Source organism: Lytechinus variegatus, chromosome 17 (genome assembly GCF_018143015.1).
Source record: "Lytechinus variegatus isolate NC3 chromosome 17, Lvar_3.0, whole genome shotgun sequence".
Lineage (NCBI taxonomy): Eukaryota > Metazoa > Echinodermata > Echinoidea > Temnopleuroida > Toxopneustidae > Lytechinus > Lytechinus variegatus.
In genome coordinates, this window is record NC_054756.1 from 30,542,031 (window position 1) to 30,561,965 (window position 19,935).

The 19,935-nt window shown below is 35.3% G+C and overlaps 1 long non-coding RNA gene across 1 annotated transcript; it reads right to left on the minus strand.

The window, feature by feature from the left end:
• Positions 1-5,978: 5,978 nt before the first annotated feature.
• LOC121430486 lies at positions 5,979-8,283 on the minus strand. The gene is made up of 3 exons (XR_005972041.1): positions 8,245-8,283; positions 6,689-6,808; positions 5,979-6,208 (listed from the first exon to the last, which is right to left on the minus strand). It is a non-coding gene; the product is annotated as an uncharacterized LOC121430486 (long non-coding RNA).
• Positions 8,284-19,935: the final 11,652 nt, after the last annotated feature.

Sequence of the window (19,935 nt, forward strand, 5' to 3'; positions counted from 1 at the left end):
TATATTTAGGCTTTATTTTTCGGGAGAGAGTATAATGAGCGAGCGGCTTGGTAAAACAAATTCAAAGGTGAAGTTGTATAACGTTTTTTGTGGTCAGTTATTCTTAAAATGGCATTATTGCGAGGTGTTGCGAGCGTGAATCACAATCTAAACTTTAGGTTATTTCAATGAAAAATGAAAATTAGTTTTTAAAAATCCGAGCAGATTTCTGCTGTCATTAAAAAGATGTGCATCTAACTAAAGAATTAACACGAGCGCAAAACGCGAGCTTAAACATACTGACCAGAAAAGGAACCTGTTTAGTGACCTCTTTAGGATGCATATTTCACCAATCGAATGAGAGTGCGAAGCGCAAGCTGAAATTTTTCAATATTCCAGCCTGAAAACTTTACTTAACTTGTATACTTTAAAAAGAGTATTTTATTTCGAAAAAACATGAAAAACGGCATATTTGTTTTGAAAAAGGAACTTTCCCATTTTGGAAAATATTAATTCCCCTGTTTTTTATTCCATTTTTGATGCCCCCTGCCTCCCTCCCGGCGGATCCAACTTTCGTCAAATAGAGGGGGGGGGGGGAATTTTTTTTAGTCATATTTTCCTTGATCGGCAGTTTAAAGTTGATTTTTGTTTGTTTCTTTGAAAGGGTAGTCCTAACAGTCAATAATTAGCTTTATCCTTATAAAATAAAGTAAATATGTAATAACATGATAAACCCTTTTTAAATAATGCGAGCGCGAGCTATATTTTTGTTAATATGATGGGCAATATGTTTGTGATCTTCAAAGCGAGATGCCTATGTAACTAAATTTAGATAATAACTGCTAGCAAGAAGCGCGAACAGAATTTTTAAATATATAAGCTCTGATCTGATCTAAAGGGGACATTTTAAGAACTTTTTGCAGTTAGCCATGAAGACGATCGTGTTTTAGCCAATGGCGGCGGAACGTATTTTTTTTTTTTTGGGGGGGCAAAGTAAAAAAAAAGGGGCCAATAGGGGCAATTTGGTGCAAACGGATATTTTCACCATTAGATTATCATCTGTGTAAAGAGGTTGTGTGTTTTTGTAGTAACTAAATTGAGCACAATTTTTTAAGTGATCACTAAACATGCTAAAGTTATATATTTACGTATCATTTCTGCGAGCGTAGAGAGCAAGCGGTTTGGGGGAAAAAGTCAAATCTGAAGATGTAAAATTCACCTTTTTGGTCAATACTGTGAAAAGGGCATCCTTGTGAGATGTTGCGAGCGAATCACGTGCTCAAACTTTTGGAAATTTCATGTGGGCCTAGAATGATGATATTGATAAAGATATCATTTACCCAGGGAAGCCACTTCAGTTCTGAAAACTATTCTCCCAGCTATTATTATTTTTTTTACAAGAATGCTATAGAATGTCCAGTTTTCAGGTTGGAAAATCGGAAAAATTTGGCTCACGTTTCTCGCTCGCATCAAGTATTGTTTATTGAGGAACTCATTCTATTCCTGGTTACAAAAAAAGAAGTATGAAATGTCCAGTTTTCAGGTTGGAATATCACAAATTTTAAGCTTGCGGTTCGCGCTCTCATTATTTAGTTCGTGAGATATATATTCTATTCATGAGTCACTAAATGCAGTCCTTAAAAGATTACTTTCTGAAGCCTGTTGCATAAAACTTTTTACCTGAGAAAACTCCGGTAAAAACTGAAAACTAAGGTTAGTCTGATTTCCGCCAATTACTTTAGCACAGGGCAAAAACTCCTGTAAAAACAACCTGAGTTTTCTCAGGTAAAAAGTTTCATGCAACGGGCCCCAGGTCAGTATATAAACAAATTACAACTCGCCCTCGCATTAATTCTTTAGAAAGATACACATCTTTCTCACGATTACAAAAAATGCTCCGAATGCTCACTTCACGTCTTGTTACATGAAATGTTTACTAGTTTCAGCTTGCGATTCGCGCTTTCAACATCTCACAAGGATCATTATTAGTATTATTTTTATTTTTATTACCAGCAGAAGCTGCTATTAAAAATGACATCCCCTCCAATACAAATCCTATTATCTAGAGGTTGCTCGCATGCTTCCAACACACTTGATCCCCTGCATCTTTAATTAAACCATTTGCTTATAGGCAGCAATTGCTCAGATAAAATCGAAATTAGCCTATGCTTGATCAGGGCGCCATTCTTAATGAAATACATGCTTTGGCCCCAACACACATCATCGATCGTTATTACTATCATTGCATAATATCGTGTAATCTTGTAATGACAACATCGTTTTCGTTACCAAAATGAATTATTTTCATTTTCGGAAATACGAACCTTATTTAATTTTCGGATTAACGAACCTTATTTCGTTTTCGGATTAACGAACCTTATTTCGTTTTCGGATTAACGAACCTTATTTCGTTTTCGGATTAACGAACCTTCGGAATTACGAACCTTATTTTGTTTTCGGATTAACGAACCTTCGGAATTACGAACCTTATTTTGTTTTCGGATTAACGAACCTTCGGAATTACGAACCTTATTTCGTTTTCGGATTAACGAACCTTCGGAATTACGAACCTTATTTCGTTTTCGGATTGACGAACCTTCGGAATTACGAACCTTCGGAATTACGAACCTTCGGAAATACGAACCTTCGGAATAACCGAACCTTCGGAATTACGAAGCTTCGGAATTACGAATGTATGCGATCTAAACAATGAATTGAAAAAGAAAATCAAATCTAAAAAACCAATTTTCAAAAGTTACACCCATTAAAAAAATATGTCTTTACCCTACACCCAGATTTTGATAATAATACTAAGACCCCTACAAAGCATTGTAATTATGCATGGGTAACGCAAACGTCCTTTCTCCAGACTTGGTTATTATTTAAAAAAAATACTTTTTACAAATATTCTAAAACGAATACCCAATAATCTAACTACTGTGGAATAACATGGAAATCGATTGTAGACTTTCTTCCAGACACAATTATTTCAAGAATAAAAAAACAATAACACCCAACCCCCAACATCGAATCTAAGAACCAACAATCCTTCAAATTAAGACCAAGTAGAAAAACACATGTTTATAGTTTTGTCTCTATTCCAGACCCAGTCATTTAGAAATTAATTTAAATAATCTTAAAAACATAAGACTTTGTCCTTTTCTTATTCCTGTTGAATAACATGAGTATTATGGTTATACCTTCGTCTAGACCCAGTTATTTATAAGATAAACAAATATTGGGGAAAAAGTCAAAGCTAAGAATAATCTTTAAAATTAAACCCAATTAAAGTGCTTGGGTTTAGAGAGTTGTCTTTACCCCACATCCAGTTCTCTTAAAAATACAAATTAAGCAAAAGGTTAATCTTAAACCTTAGACATCAGCATCTCCCAAACTATAAAACCCTGTGATAACACATACCACAAAAACGACAAATTAATAAAAGGCATAAATATTCAGATCTGAATGGTACGCGCCTTAAAAACCCAAAATAACAACAACAACAAAGTTATTCTACATAAATGATATTTTGGCGTCTTTTTTATCATTGTTTGTCTGTTTTTATCTTTTCTAATAATTTCCTATTTTGAAATAACTGGGTCTAGAGCAAAGACTACACCATATTTAAAGACCGTATTTAAAAACTGGGCGTTGTGGCGTGCGCCTGTAATCCAAGCAGGGGGTGGAAACTCCGCTTCTGCATCCGGTCAGACATGGGGAAATTTTGGAAGGTCAAAAGTGCACACTGCTCCCATTTTTCGCGTACAAGGCTATGGACACCGCAACTTCATGGCACACCAGCGAAACAGAGGCGTGGTCATAAATTGGCCTGCGCGCACAGCGTAAAAATATGCAAATAAGCAAATTGTCACTAATTAGCATAATACGCGACGTGATTGAATATGAAATGTATAAATAGAGCTGCGTCTTTGGTAAATTCATGTCATTGATCATTCCCCCGTTCACCCCCCCCCCTCAAGGTATTCAGTTGTTTATTCATCTTTTCTTGTTTACATAATTTTAATTCTTTCGCGATTATTACTACATCAATTAATTCAATTATTTATTTGCTAGATATTTCCCTCGAAGACATTTTGGAAGCTTACAAGAGATCCATTAGTAGGATTAAACTTAGGGATCTGCTTGCTCTATTCATCACTGCCCATTATTTTCATTACACATCATGAATAGCCACAAATGTTTATTATTTTTTTTTTGGGGGGGGGTGGGGTAAATACTTAAAATGATCTGAGCAAGAGAGCAATCAGGTCATTTTGTCTTTATTTTGAAATTGAAATGAACAATCTGGTGCAAATCTTATGAAGATTTTTTTTTAAGTCTGAGTTTGGGATGGGAGCAAAAGAGAGCCCAGTACCCCCCATGTATTTGCTCTCATCAAGGCTATCTTAAAGGTCACTTCCAAATAAAATAAAAAATTTGTACCTGCCCACCCCCCCCCCCCTCTCTCTCTCTCTTCCAACACACACACATTCAACATAATCATGCGAGCAAACAATATTATTCTCATTTCATTTTTATTTCTATCCCACTTTTAAATCAAAGTCATTCATGTCTTTAATTCGGCTGCACCAGAATGTCACAGTATGCCCTGCTGCAATGGCTTTTATGGGCTATCTTGCCACACATGTTACTTTGATACTAAACACCTGTTGTATTAGTATTGTACCCATGGATACACGACATACAGAATCAATCAATCAATCAATCAGTAGCACCATCATATTCCAATCATAAAGAAGTAATCTTTAGTGCCATTTCATCACAACACAGTTTGGTAGCAATAACATCATCATCACATATCTTTCACGCAATATAAATTGGTGGATTAAGTAAATCACGAATATCAAGATTAGAAAGTAATATTTCAAATTAAAATCTTTATTAAATAATAAATTTTTGAATACATGATAAAAATATTTTTTCTCTTTTTTCTCACCAAAGCATCATATTACATCAGCAAAATGCCTATAATGAGTGCAACAGAAATTGCAAGGATATTACAAGAGAGGGGATGTATTTTTTTGGTAAAATCTAGAGAAAAAAAAGAAAAAAAAACGTATATTCAATTACATAGTTATTGATAAGCTTTACATAGTCAATATAAGGGGGGGGGGGGGGCAACTGAAGGATGCCATTAATAAAAAGATTATCGATATACCTCTCTCTCAAAGTCAGTTACTCAAATATCAAATCATTTTTTCAGCATTTGCTGACAAGAAATAGCATGCTAATCTAATCGGGGACACTTCATAAAAAAGGGGAGCACATTGCCACATTTCTCTAAAGAGTGCCTTCCCAAATCTGCACATTAGTAAATCAGTAACAAAGTTGCTTATTGTCTATTGTTGTGAAGTGCTGCTAGAGCTGTGTTCTATTTTCAACAAATTATTTTATTTGCAGAGCTAATCTAGTTCATTATACGGGACATCGACAATACAGTGTTACAAAAACAAAGAGATTATAAAAAAAAGTGCAACTTTTCACTTCCCCCAGAAAATGAATTCAACAGCTTAATGTCCAGCAATACATACAGTTTCTTGTTTCAAAAGGACTTCAATTATGGTAAATTGGCCCCAAATGTAACTAGCATGGGAACCCCAGTTTTTATCTGTTGCTTTAATGTTTCCATAGTAATTACCAGAATTTCAAAGTTAGAATAGTGGTTAGTCTTAATGAATTGGGGTCCAGGACTGAGAGTGATTTCTTCGCCCTTTGTTCTGTCACATTGTTTTTATTACGCACATTTTTTTCAATGAAAATCCATTATTTTTTATCACCTTTTATATGTCTGTAGGCATGTATGTTACATAGCCCAGACCTCAGTAAAGGCCCATACTGCATTGTTTAGATTACAAGAATACAACCTATCCCTTTCAAACTACTAATATTATTCAAAGTGCTTTCACTACTATAAGTACTACATGTAGATGATTAGAACATTAATAAAGGGGGGGGGGATAAGTGTGCCCTTTGGAAAAATATTTTAATCTTGTGTGAAACCTATGGACCTAAATATCTATACTCCATCTAATCCTTTTTTTTCAACAGATGTGTAGTTTAAGCAACATACAATACGTATTGACACATTTATTTGAATTCATTCATTGTTTTAAAATCTGTAATTGCAATGAAGTAACTGCTTGTTATGAACCTGGCCTTCATATTTCTTCTTGATGTGCCCTGGTGATACTCAAACTGCCTGTGAAACCTGCATAGTAAACAAAAAGAGAAAGGAACAAAATGAGCTGTTGATATGAATTATTCTTACTCACCTAGTCCAGTTTATTTAGAAGTTTTAAACTTTTTATGAGCCCCTACTCTTCCATGCAATATTATTTAGAAAATGCACATGTAGTAACTTATGTTGCCAGATAAAAATCATAGATCACTATTATAGATCATTATTCATACAACTTTTTTTTATTAAGTATGGAAACCCATTCAAATATATATATCGAAAGATTAATCTCAATATTTTGTCCTTTTTTATTTCTGTCTTCGGAGTAACTGAGTTTTAAAGTGATTTTATATATGATTAATATAGCTAAGAGACATGGACAATAAGTATGCATTGATGATAATGGAAATACTGGTGAATCTGAATCCAAAAGAATATTATCTCATCATGGAGCTTTATTTTATGGGATAACATGATTCAGAAAAATAGTTTTTATGAAAACAAGCATACCTGGCAAGCTTTTAGATATCCTGTTACTCATCAGATTGTACCTCTTGGTGATGTGCAAATGGTATTTGACTTTGTACTTCTGACTAGGCTGGGACTGCTAAGAACTGGATCCCATTGGATCTGCAATTCAATATACATACAATACTTTACAGTTAAAAATTTCAAAAGTGATAAACAAAATTCCTCTCTTAAAACAATTTTTTCAGAGTTTCCAGCTTTCACACTTCCCAAGTAGAAAAAAAGCAGGTCTTGACCAAAAACTAAATGGTTCAAGCATACGTGGCCTACTATAGTGAGGTCTTTTGTCAATCTTCAATATAAATATACACCAAGCCAACTTGGACAGATGTAGGATAATTATCATTTGTGTGATAATATGGCTCTTGCTCATTCATCAGTGCGAGACAATCATTAAATTTTTTGCACTCATCTATAAACATGTCTGATTTGAATCTCTATGTCAAGTGAGTTCCTCTTTATAAGTTTGATTTTTATCTTAAAAAGGGTTAGCTCACTTGCTGGCAGGTTTAAATGACCCTTTCCCTTTCACATCAAGTGAGGACAATAAAGATAAATCAATTGGATCAGCCACTCTCTCTGCTTAGCCTTATACTTAAAGAATTCAAAATAGGGCACTATAAATTTTCTCAACCCTTCCAAAAACAATTGAGAAGTTTGAACCCTGACAAATAAATGTTGCCCCCCCCCCCAAAAAAAAAGAATCATTAAACTCCGTTGCTAGGCTAATTATATTTTAGTCCAATGGTCCAGCCAGGAACTAAAATAAAGTGAACTTAAATCTTTGTAGAAAAAAAGTCAAACCAGACAGATCTAGAATTTTATTTTTTTTAAATCTATATCTAAGTTAGACCTATCCTAGGGCCTTACTTTTATTTAAAAAAGGAAAAACGTTAACATCTGTGACTGTCTCAAATCATTCCGTGACCATGGCATGGCATGCCAAAAATCTACCAATATCATTCCAAACAGATTCAGTTCATTTAGATTTAATTTCGTTTCATTTTAAATAAAGATAATTATATTGAAATAGCGATGTCGAAAAATCAGTACGAGGCCCATGGCCTATAACTTGAAATTTCAACTCAAGCTTGTTTGACAATTAATTTCCAACACCTAATGACCTAACCTACATCGGTAATTTCGCAGCCGGCTGGCACCGGCGATATCAAAGTCCGCATCCCGCTCTGGCTATATATTTGGCTTAATTTTGATGCAGCTTTGGCTTTGCCGTTAAACAAGTCCACATCTACCCCTGATATTTGACAATAAGAACTGAAATACAGATTTAATAAGGGCGGACATGAAGCATCCCAATTAACCAACTTAGTTCTACGAAAAACTATATTATTTTCTGAGAAAATATGTCAGTCAGATTTCAGACTTATTTTGGGATCAGGACAGGAAAAAGAAATGGAAATATGGAAATTGTGGTTTGCATTGTAAACTGCACATAAAGCCATGCATGCGACGCCGAACCCCAGCAAACACATTACAATTTCAACTAAGATCAAAGTAAAAAATTGAACTTAACTTACTTTTATTCCTATGGAATGTCATTAGATTGATATTAATGTTTCCTCCAAGATTTTCTGCTCCATTGAAGTTCACTCAGAAATCATGATTTCGAACATCAATTCTAAAAACAGATAATTAGACTTGCTATTGTATTTCAAAAAGTTGAAATTCGCAGAATCAAAAAGAACGACACTTCGCACAGATATCGTAGGGAATTGTGGGGCGGAAAAAAATGTTTAATGCATGAGGACATGAATAAAACATTAGCGTTTTATCCAATCATACAAGTGCATTGTGCGTATTTTGACGTCATTACTCATGAATTAAACATTGACCTTCCAAAATCAACCTTCAAATTGGACAAATGGCAGCCATGTTTGTTATGTACAAAACCTATGGAAAATCAAAAACGCGCAAAAAGAGTTGCCTCTCTAGCTCCCTTCGGGAGCTTACGTATACGTAAGATCGTATCTCTGTGAATCCAAGCTGTGGGAAGTTAAAAATTGATGCAGAGGGTCGAGGTTCGAGCCCTGGTCACGTCTTTCGGATGGTGACGTTAAAGGTCGGTCCCAGACGTAAATAATCATATCTGATTGATACACGTCTGACAAAACTCAAATACACACACACACACACCGGGACAGCCTAACCTCGTAACTCTGGTACGGGTGTGGGAGGGGGCTCTTCTTTCTTTGCCTGTCTCTCTTTCAGTCATTTCAAATCAGTTTTTTCCTATCTTATCACTTCTTGATCACATTAATCCTCTCTCTCTCCCTCTCTTTACTTTTACGGGTCAATATAACCCAACGAACTTTTGTGACCACTCTAAAATATAAGGGGGACTTTTCGGAATTTTGTCGGGTTGATTTTTTTCATTTGTTAATTTTAAATATTTTTAATGAACAATTATTAGGTCGGTTATTCTAAGTAGAAATATTAAAAATATTACTTTTATTTTTAAAGAAATTATTTAGCTTAAATAATCATGATTTTGACATTTTTCTCATTTTTGAATATTAAGTCTATGACGAGGATACCTCTTATCTCTTATTTTCCTCTGCTGAATTTAGCTGCACCACTAATAAATGCATAGACAACCACCGTAATAATCGAGGTCATTTTTCTGGCCTGGGTGCGCCGAGTCTGGGCCGGTCGCGTAGCTACTAGTAACGTTGATGATGCGCTGGGGCTTCAGTCGACTCGTCATAGATCTTCTAGCAACATACACAATGACGTCTAATTTGCCTGGTCTGATTTGAAGTGCAATTGCTTCAGGGCTGATGTTTATCAACGATGATTGTTCAAGGTCAGATTTCAAATTTTAAATTGCATTTGACTTTTAAGTTTATAAATCTTAATACAAGTCGCCGAATCCCCGAAATCCGGGTCTAAATTTCAACTTCGAGTCCGAGACTATGGACGGCGAAAAAAAAACCCATGCATCGGATGCATTGCATTGGCTGCGCGCTGCGCTGCAGCTGAGCTGCACAGCCAGGCGCTGCGTCGCGTCGAAGGTCGATAATCATTGAGCAACCAAACTTCCAAAGCCAAATTAAAGCTTGAATAAACGGCCACCTATTCACATTTTCCCTGGTTTTCTTCAATAATTTCTAAGAAAAATCAGCCAATTCTGGGAAATTGATTGCAATGTTACATCGTTTGCAGAGTGCCATCATCGTTTTGCGTTAGACTTAACCTTACTTAGATCTAGGCCTAGACTAGAAGAAATGGGAGCTAGATAGATTTTACACCATCTTAATTTATGATTTTGGGCAGAAAGTAGATTTGATAGACACAATCCATATCTTAATTTGACCATTGATTCTGTGAAATCAAAGACTTTTACATAATTTCTTTGCCATAATGCAAGAATTGGTAAATTTTCCTCGGCCTGCATGGCCTTGGCTTGGCTGGCAGAACGCGTATTTTTTTGGAGAAATTTCGAAAGTGAAAGAGCAAAGTGACTGAGCTCGTCGTGATTTTATTTTTATGCATTAATTTTCTAACTGAATTTTAAAGATTTCATGCCTAACGGTAAGGCCTAACGGTAACTTGTCATCCATTAAATCTTCTAGTTCTAGATCTAGACTTTACCCTGTAGGCAAAAACGGACTAAAAAAATCATAACCTCCTAGCAGCTAGCCCATGCAGGCTGGCCTTAATTGAACCAAACTTAGCTTGCATGGACCAACCCTCAAATGGTCTAGATTTAGGCGTCCTATACTATAAAGACAATGTGGAATTCATCTGTTTTGAGTTTATTATTATTTTAGTATTTTTTTATTGTTGCATAGACTATCTCATACCAACAAGTCGTGCTAGATCTATATATATTCTAGATCTACTTAGATATCCAGTGTGGAACAACATCTTCAACAAACAGATCGAGACTGGTCAGAGCATTTGTCTAGTTAGACAAATAAAGTTAGATCTTTAGACTTGGGTCTATCGATCAACTAGACAGGAATAACCGTCGTTTCTGGGGATTTATTCAACAATTTCTGACATTTTACTATAATCTCCATCGGTGAGTGAGCCATGGCAGTTCAGCAGAGCAAAATACAGAGATTGAAGCTTTTGGTCTATCGATCAACATGATCAAGATCTAGGTTAGATGTAGACTTCACTTATTACTGATTGGAATGTATTTCTAAATTTATAAGTTTTGGGGAAAATGGTGAAAAGAAATGATAACATACTACTGATAGATACGTGAATTATTTTTTTAATACCCATTGGCATTGCTGCCTGCTCTAATAAATAAATAAATAAATGAGTCACGGCCTATATGGACTGCAGATAAAAGCTGATCGACGCCTAGCTAGCAGAACAAGTACCAGTGCTAGACTAGGGGGTTGAAATCTAAGCAGACGACGGAGCATAATGTAGCTTAAGCATAGAATGATGATGGGTTCAGCGAAGAGCCCAGAGAAAATAAGGGGGACATATTCAATCCCGAAATGCTTTGCGAGTGGTCACAAAATCGTCTCGGCGCAAATCACCTAATTCAGCCGTCTGGTGAAATCGCTGATAACAACAATCACCGATTTGGTAATGATTTTAGTTTCCTATAACTTGCATTTGTAAAGTTTAAATATCAAAGTATGTTTTAATATTTATGTATATCCCTCAACATATTTTTTAATGTTATCTTTGATATCGTTGTAGTCATATTCTTTCATATTCGTTTCTTGATCACTACTAATTTGTTGTTGTATTTGATCGGCATTTGATTTCGTTGTCATGAACAATAAAATATGCGCGCAGCTCAGTTGCATGCGCGTATCGAGTTGACCTTCCTTAGAGCAACACGCTTGTCAAGGCCCTATATAAACAAGGTTGCGACAACAGGGGTCAAAGGTCAAATTTGAAGGATCTCGAATAGTTCCAACCGGGCCTTTTTGTCGACTGCTACCATTGGAAATGCGTGCAAAATTTTGAATCATTTTTTATAATTATATCGGAAATTGACGTTAGAAATTTATTTTAACGCTGCACATTCATATCAAAATATTAGCGACCACCTAAATTTATCAAATTTGTACGATTTTATAACAAAATACGTGAAATATCGTTGATTTGAAAAATGGCAACCGAGTTCGTCGCACGCCGTAAATGCTCACTGCTCCTGTAGCGAGCGGGACGCTGCACTAATTTTCCCCGGAACTGTCGGGCTGGATGTAAGGCTCTGCTGGTCCCCCACGGGTCGTTTGGAGAGCGAGAGGTGAGATGTACCGGTATGTCATGTGGTGCCATAAATACTAGTTTCATATCCTAAATTCTTATTGTAGATTTTGTGCCGTTGTTAATTTAGCTGAATTTGATTTTTTTTTACCAGAGCACTCAAAAACATGAATGATTTGAGCATATCTTTGTGCTTGAGACTAAAGACTTTAGTTTGAGTTTTACTGAGTACGTGGGACCTTAACCTTAATTATTTATTTTTTATTTCTGAAATTTAAATAGGCCACAGGGCGGCCCATATCATCAAATTGGTGGTTTCAATGTGGCCCTATTAACAAAAAAGAACAGCAAAAAATGTTACTAGATCTATTAATAATACCAAAAAGGTCTAACAGATCTACTTGGTATGCAGTGAGTAGTGAGTTAAAATAAACATAACAAAATGTAGACCAAAAGCTTCAGTCTCTGTATTTTGGTTGTTCCGCTGAACTGCGTTGGCTAAATCCCCAGAAACGACGGTTATTCCTGTCTAGACAAAATGTAGACCTCTACAGGCAAAAAATGTATGCAAACATGTTATGAGAAAGATCATTGGTATCCTTAATTGGGAATTATGTTCATTTAATATTAAAATCAACTTTGACAATTTGAATCAAACTTGTGAATTTAGATTTTGAAGATGAAACATATATTGCCTATTAATGGATGGAAAGTGAGATAAGTGCTGTGCAGAATGCAGATATTCAATTCCACTAACCTTATTTTTAATAAGAACAAAATTAATTTCAAGAATTCAATTTATTTTGGGGCCAATGCATAAAATGAATTTGCAACCAGGACTGTACCAAATAATGAAGTGCTTTATCCAGTTTAGATCAAAAGAACATATTAAAAGTAAATAAATACTTATTCATTTCAATCACCACACAGCACAACTCCCAAGGTTTACTAAATGAGGATAACGTTAGGTCACTTATATCATGAAATTTTACATTGGATAAGTGGTCTTGTCAAATGTCACCAGAATAAGACTAGTGCTAGTTTCCCTTATATTCCTATTGCTACAGAATTTTTCATAGCACTCTTAATATTTCTACCCGTTATGCCCTGTAAAAACTACCATGGTGTTCTTTGGATTTCATACCACTTCAATGCCTTACATACATGTACCTCGCTGCTCTCGAGATCAACATGCTTTATTTTATTTTCATATATGATACAGGCCAGGGTTATCCTTATAGTTGCCACCGTGATGTAAAACTATTCCAAAGGAAAGTGAAATACCCAAGTAGGCCTAGTACAGTACTAGACCAAAAGCATTAGTATCTGTATTTGGTTGTTTTGCTGAACTGCGTTGGCTTCTCTCACTTAGTAAAATGTCAGAAATTGTTAAATAATTCCCCAGAAATGGTTATTCCTGTCTAGCCTAGTACCAATTTGGCTATAAACTCTTTGTTGTGTACTGGGTGAGTTCAATTCTCACGAGGCATATTCGAACATCACTGACCAGTGATAACCCTAAATGCTTTCATGGTGTCAGTACATGGACAAATGAGTTTAGTAATCCAGTTGGTTAGCATGTAGCTTCCTTTTTTTTAAATATTACTTTCATTTCTGCACTGCCAATACTTTGCACATCTTCTAGACGAAAAATCTTCAATCTCTTCACCATCTCAGATGTTGTAATTTCTGGAAGTTTCCATGGTGAAGAAGAATAGTGTAGCAAAAAACATCTGAGATAGTGTAGTAGGTTTCACGGTCATCATATATTTTTCTTGGGCAAATGTTGGTCCTGAAAAGGACCACCCAATCTTGACGTTTCGACAAGTGTGTTCTTGTCGTCCTACTCATGCCTTGTGTACTGAAAGCCCTCGCTCAGACAGCAAGTTTTGTATGTGCTAGTCTTTACGTGGAGCCACACTTAGAACAAGTTTCATTCGGTCTGTGCCTGCAGACTAATGCGGCCATGACACTTCCTCACCCATCCAATGCCATATAAAGTTCATATTGGCATTAAAATGTATTTGCTTAGTTGAACAACTCTTTACAACTATCTAAATTAACGCATGATCCAACTATATTATCGTTACATGTACACTAAATGAAATAAAAGAAAGAGGTAGAGAGTGAGAGATTGACCCTCATTTTATGCTGTTGCCACCAATGAAAGTTCTGAATTTAAATTTGGAACTTCATGAGAGTCGAACTCATCCAACATTGCACAAAATGCGGTCAGAAGACAGGCGGAATGATACATGATGCAATATTTAAAGAAGATTTCAAGGAAATAAGAAAGATCGATTGCACAATGTATGTAGCCCTACATGTATGTAATATAATCACATCTTTATCATGATGGAAATCAAACAATCATACTTAAACAGCTTACAGGCTTATCAACTAGTTCATCTCTGAGTCTCATCTAAAACAGATCAATCGGCAGCAATTATGGCCTATTTTATTGTCCATAATCAAATTGAAAAAAATCTACATTTAGATCTAACTTAGATAAGTTTGGTGCATCAATGATTACCATATCTTGTCAACTAAGCATGTATTATCATTGGCTTTTGTAATTACTTATCACACCATACATATCAACAGAGTAGAGGTCTACATGTAAATGTATGCTAAATTAGGCCTTTAAAGTTTCTTTGAAAAACTACAAAGAATTGATTGTAATTCCAAACCATTTCAAATTACTTGGCCTAGTCGAAGAAATTTTTGGTCTAGATACCCAACCTGTCCGGACATGCAACTAGTGGTATGATGGGGGCACTTGTCCAATACTACAAGGTTGTGATATAAAAACATCCATGTGGTCTAACACCACTTTTAAAAAATGCAGTGCTAAGCTAACACCACTTTTATCACAAGGTTGTGATAACCTTGTCTGCAGTTAGTAACCTGTGTCAATTTTCTCTTGATCTAGACTGGATGAATACTTGATATTTTGGAACAGTCAATTTTGACTACATATACAGTGAATTCATCATCATAAAAAAATGCCTTGGCACAAAACTAAATTGAATTCTTGAAATTTATAATTTTTTTCTAATTAAAAACAGATTAAAAAGAGAGTCTGTGGAGATGAAGATCTGCATCAGTCACAGAGGGCCTCACAAAAATATGCTCAAAATTAAGTTTTTGAGCACTCCTGTGAATGAAACAGAATAACTGAATGGATCTGAATTTTTTAGTGTGTATTGTACATGAATGTTGCATAGACTCAAGACAGAAAGAGTGGTTGGAGGGTGCAAGTGGATGGGGTGCTTCCACTCTTCCCGAAATTCAAGAAATTTTTACTTTTTCCAGGAAAAGTTCCAGACTGAAAAAAAATCCAGGAAATTCAGGAAAATCCAAAAATTACAAGGGGGGGGGGGCCCTTGAGAAGCAAAATTAAAAATTGTAATGTAGAAACACAGAAGTGTGCCCCTATCCCCCCCCCCTTTGAAAGTAAACTGACAGTGAAGTCCTGCATGTCAATTTTTTCCTCACGAAAATGTGCCTCCCCTTTTGGAAAATCCTGGATCCGCCCATGATTACAATTAAATGACAATTTACAGTAGCAACTTAATATTCATGTAATATTTTACAAAGATTTAGATCTTCCTCCGGATCCAGACATAGGCTCCGTCGTCGAAGCTCAAAATTTTCTGCGCTCGTCATTTCGTAATCTTTTTCCTATTTTTCAAGAGGACATGATGAACAAAAAATGTTTAATTTCTTGATTTGGTCACTTCTTGGACCAAATTTAGGCTCACTGTATTAATTATTATTGCCAGATTTTCATTAAAAATCAAAATGGAAAATTCCAGGAATTGTCTATGAATTTCAGAAAATTTGGGATTCATTTTCAGGAAAATTTGTTTTGGATCTGTGGAACATCAATGAGGGGTTTGGTGTCCGGACACTGAAAAATGAAGCCTTGTATTTGTAGAAGTCTAGGCTTGCTGTTGAGTGTTGTTGTTTATGACTTTATCTCACTTGTTTTTTTTTTTTTTTATCTCACTTCTCAGGAAAATAAAGCAAAAAATATAGCTTGAATAATGCTTATCATCATCATTATTTGTTCTTTATAATATTTTCTTACATTCTGTGCTAAAAAAAAATCAAAGACATTGCTTGTAAACTTTTCAAAATTGAAAGATGTCAGGAGTCCGGACACCCAACCCGTCAGGAAACACAACCACAGCGTATATCGGGCTACTGAGCCAGCCGCACTGCCGGCTACGGTTGCCAGTCCCATACCGTATCTTTACTGTCATGTTTACGCCTTGGAACTATTAAAAATTAGTAAAAAAGCATGTTAAAAGTCAAAATTATTGCAAACCAATCATATCAAAATGAAGCGCATAAAATTCTCTTTAAAAACTATCATTTTCTTTTTCTTAAGAACAATTGCAATTACCTGAAATTTGCTGTCGAAAAATCTCCCTCATAGACTTTGTACACAAACTTCGGTGAGTTTGGAACTATTGAAAAGCTCCATGAGCAAATGACGGCAACTTCCGGTGTCGCAACCTTGTTTATATAGGGCCTTGACGCTTGTGTGTTGCTGCCCTCTACGTTCGTTGATATAACCCCAGAAAATATATCTTAGGCCACTGCGATTATTGGAATTGACACTAATAAAAAAAAATGCTGAATATATGACAAATGGTGCTTGGTACACTGAAAATTTAAAGTACCAAAGAACTTGTTAAAACGTTTTCCCCTCTTGTTAGAATGATTTTCTTTCATATATCTCATAGATCGTTGACCAACAACCTTATCGTTTTTGGGAAGTAACCCCCCTATTTCTTACTGATATCTTATTTCTCAGTTCTTTTCATATGTATTTAAATGTTTTGTTATTTGTGTTTTTTTTTCATAGAAAAAAGGAAGGAATATACAAGAATTTTTTTTAATGGTTGCAGGGTCTTTGTTTTGTTGTTGTTGTTGTGTTTTTAATGATTTTTATAACTGGGTCTGACAGAAAGACTACGCTATATTTCCATGTTATTCAACATAAATAGGATCGTAGGGTCTTTGTTTTTTACAATTATTATAATTTTTGAAATAACCGGGCCTGGAAAAAAGACTTTGCATTAACATTATGATTTTTTTAAACAACTGGGTCTGGAATAAAGACTTTGGACTTATATTATAATTTTTGAATTATCCGGGCCTGGAAAAAAAGATTTCGCAGTTTTATGCTATATAAACGCATTACTATAAGGTTTCAGCTTTTATTCACCGGGTCTGGAGCCAAGACTATGCTTGATTTTCAATTTACTTTTAGCGTCTGGAGAAAATACTAAGCTCAATTCTCATTTTTATTCCACTGGAATAGCATTATTGTATCTTAGTTCGGACTAAAATTACAATTTTTGAAACAACCGGGTCTGGAAAAATGACTTTAGATTTATGTTATAATTTTTGAAACAACCGGGTCTGGAAAAAATACTTTGGACTTATATTATAATTTTTGAAACAACCGGTCTGGAAAAAAGACTTTGGGCTTATATCATTATTTTTTAAAGAACCGGGTCTGGAAAAAAGACTTTGGATTTATATCATGATTTTTTTAAACAACCGGGTCTGGAAAAAAGACTTTGGATATATATTATAATTTTTGAAGCAACCGGGTTTGGAATAAAGACTTTGGACTTATATCATAATTTGTTAATTAACCGGGTCAGGAAAAGAGACTTTGCACCCTTTGTTCTATATGAACGCATCACTATAGGATTTTAGTTTAGAACGGATTTGCCAAAAATCCCTTCAAATTTGTAATATTTGTGGGTAAAGTCATTATTACATTTGTGGGCGATCAAAAATGATTACATTTGTGGGTAAAGTGCATTATCACATTTGTGGGTGAAATTATTACATTTTTGGGTAAAGTGTTATTACATTTGTGGGCGTTATTACATTTGTGGGTAAAGTGTTATTACATTTATGGGCGTTATTACATTTGTGGGCGATTATTACATTTGTGGGTGTAACAGGGTGCAGCTAAATCTAGTAAAGCTTAGACATCTGGGGCCCGTTTCATAAAGAGCTACAATTGTTGTAACTATGCCATATGACAACTACCATGGTAACCTTGACTTTGATTGGTCGCTGAGCCCTAGCTGTTGCCATAGTATTTGCCATAGTGGCAGAGTTATAACAGTTTATGAACGGGTCCCCAGATAAAATAGAATTTAGACGGAAATCACGGAAACCTAAATGTTTGATATAATATAGATGTGAAAAACGTGAATAATCAGCTTATTTCGTGGAATAATCATCCTATAGACCACGTGAAAGGTGTATTTTATCCACTTTTAACCCATACCCAAGAAAAAGGAATATTTTGTGTATGCAATTTCAGATTCATACGTAAAAACCTTCAGTGAAAATACTTTTTCAACTTGGTCATCATAATTTATCCGCGAAAACTCGCGAAATGTCACAATTTGCTAGTTGAATGAGGAAATTGACAATCTTAATGCACACTCCGGAATAAAATATTTTACAGAATTATGCTTCAAAATGCTGTCTTTCAACTGGGCATATGAAACGAATTGAAATTCTCAAATTGACCAAAATGACTTTTAGCGAACTTTTGTTTCGCCACGGCCCACTGTGCGCTGGCACTATAGTTGAACAATCAAAGGGGTGATGAATCCCTGCCCCTGTTTCTGTGCAAAGTGCCGCCCCTGTTCAGATATCTGACGGGAAAAATCACACTACTTACCTGGTGTTTCGTGTGTCGAGGATTGAACAGTAATTTCCGCTGTAGTCGAATTCATGGTAGATGTGGTCATATCTGGAATGATATCACATGGTGCCTCTAGCGGTTCTGCAGAGGGGTCTGCTGTCACTTTATTGCCAGGGTTACAAAAAAAAACAAGATTCAAAGTCACATTTAATATTTCCAATACTTTAAGAAATTTGGTATGCAGAATATTGTCTCTTACTTTGTATTAAATATGAAATCCATATAGTTTTCTCCTTCTGAGATGCTAGTCATCGGTGACGATGTTCATTCAGAATTTGTCTACATTAGGTACAAACTGGGAATCTTTAGAAAATGTAATTATAATGCCTTATTACTTTACATCAGGGGTGCAAAAATAAGCTCTTCATGTGTATGTATAACTCCATTAATGAATTAATAGACCAGCGCCCGTTCCATATCGATGTGCATGGGCGGAAATCTGTCCTGGAAAATTTGACGAGCAAAAAAAATTATAATAAAATAATGATAAAAGGTTATCACGGAAAATGTAAGGTCATTTATTCCAAAATACATTTATTATTTCGATTGTGAAGTGATGTATTTTTCTCCATCATAAAAGACCCAAAATAGTAGGGGGCATTTTATATTTTGGTAATCTGGGATTTCCGTCCATGTTGTTATGGATGGATATACGACCGACATCGGAACATGATGTTCAGATCAGTTATGAAGACTATTATCAGATTCTCAACCAGAATTTATTTTCATGAACTAAAGTGAAAATCAGGGTTGTCTTTAACAACTTGTTATTGACAAATATTATGATGAAAATATGATTTTGGTTGTAAGAAATTCAGTCCCATTTTCAAAATGGCTTCAATATTTTTGGATATCTCGAGACAACACCAACTTCCAGTTTATTCATTAAATCATTCAACAAAGAGCTTCATGACCACCCCCATAAAAACCACTGGTGAATTGTAAAAAAAAAAATCATCGTTCAACGATAATAATATCAAGGAGTGCTTACGATTAAATATTGCGATCTTGCCAAGTCCACCACAATTCTCTGTTTTGGATCCATTGCACACAAAATTACATGGATAATCTGAGACACGTCCGTGTCGACAGAGGTTGGCTGCTGTATCATTGCTGCAATAACACTCCACTGCATTTTCTACCCCTGCAAGCACACTCCCATTGTTGCGTTGGCAGAACTTCAAACATTTAGCGATTGTTAGCCCAATGAAGGTTTGGTTTTTATCACCAGATAACACACGGTCATTATTGTTGTTCTTATAGCAGCCCAAATAAT